Here is a 1,385-nt window from a genome sequence, read left to right on the forward strand (position 1 = left end):
AAGGAGTAGCCGTAGAAAGGCTGCAGAAAGAGTCAGGAGCCTAAAGGTGTGGGCAAAGGGGATGAGGGGGTGGAGGAAGAAAGTGGAGACGAAATCAGACGACAAAACATTGTTAGGGAGCAGGAATGAAGGTAAAAGGAGACAATTTTGGAGAAGAATTTTTTTCTCTGTCGCTACCCGGATTCGAACCCGAGACCTTTGAATGAGAGGCGAACATCTTAACCTCTAGGCCACAAGAGACCCCCTCCCCCCCAACCAATTTTTCTGCCGATTGAGCCATTCTCGCACAAGAGTAGCAATCATGTTGTCTAGATCACAAACACGGCAGACTTTGACCCAACACAACCTGGAATTACTGCAGGAATTATCACTGCAATTACACCCATCTCAGCCCAACATGTTGGAAACACTCTGGAAGGGATTGAGAGATAATATGTAAGGCAGCGTGGTGAAATCAGGCGCTCGTCAAAATAATTAAATCGGAGACATTTTCCTCAAATTTTTTTTTGGACTCAACATCGTGTATGCCCATATAAAAACATGTTTCATTGTGAGTTTTATTGAAATCGTTGATTAAAGCCACAAAATGTGTCATTTTTCAGTTTTCAAGGACTCTCAAGCTATTTTAGTTACCAAATATTGGCGGATCATTTTCTCACTAATTTTACTACTACAACCAGGCGACCTGACCTTCTTCAATTGCAAGTATCTTGACTTCTATTCAAGATAGATGAGTATTTTTTTCATTAACATCAAGCAAATGAATAAGTTTTCAGATGATACCAATAACCCCACAGGCCCACAAAGTGACGAGCGCCTGATATCACCTCGTCGAGACACATATATAATTTCTTCTAGTGACTTTTAATTTTTTGTTACACTCTTAGAAAAGTTTGCATTTCTGTTATAATCATGTTTCTTTGCTCCCCCCCCAAAAAAAAAACACACACAAAAAAACACAAAAAAACACAAAAAACCTCAAAACAAACCAAAAACAAACAAGAAATGTTTAAATACCCCCCCCCCCAAAAAAAAAGAAAGAAAACCCAACAAAAATCTATCGGAGTCTGAAACGCGAACTGTTGACAAATAATAAGGCAGTCTGAGAGAGCTAGCGCTCTTTGGAGAATTTCTCCTGTCGAGTTTCACCTGCTGCATCTGTGCACATTACGAGGGTCTCTGTCTATGTTGTGTCATGTCATGCATACTGCGTTGATAGAATGGTGTATGGATCGCTTTAAAAATATGTATATTATTCGTTTTGATTTGTTTGTTGTTGTATGGTTAGATTGGGGGTTTAAGAGTTTGGACGCGGAGCGGGGTAGCGATACTCGAAACTGTTACTTAACCAAAAACTAAAAAGAACAAAAAAATTATATAAATTA

Source organism: Aplysia californica, unplaced genomic scaffold (assembly GCF_000002075.1).
Source record: "Aplysia californica isolate F4 #8 unplaced genomic scaffold, AplCal3.0 scaffold00224, whole genome shotgun sequence".
NCBI classification, from domain to species: Eukaryota; Metazoa; Mollusca; class Gastropoda; order Aplysiida; family Aplysiidae; genus Aplysia; species Aplysia californica.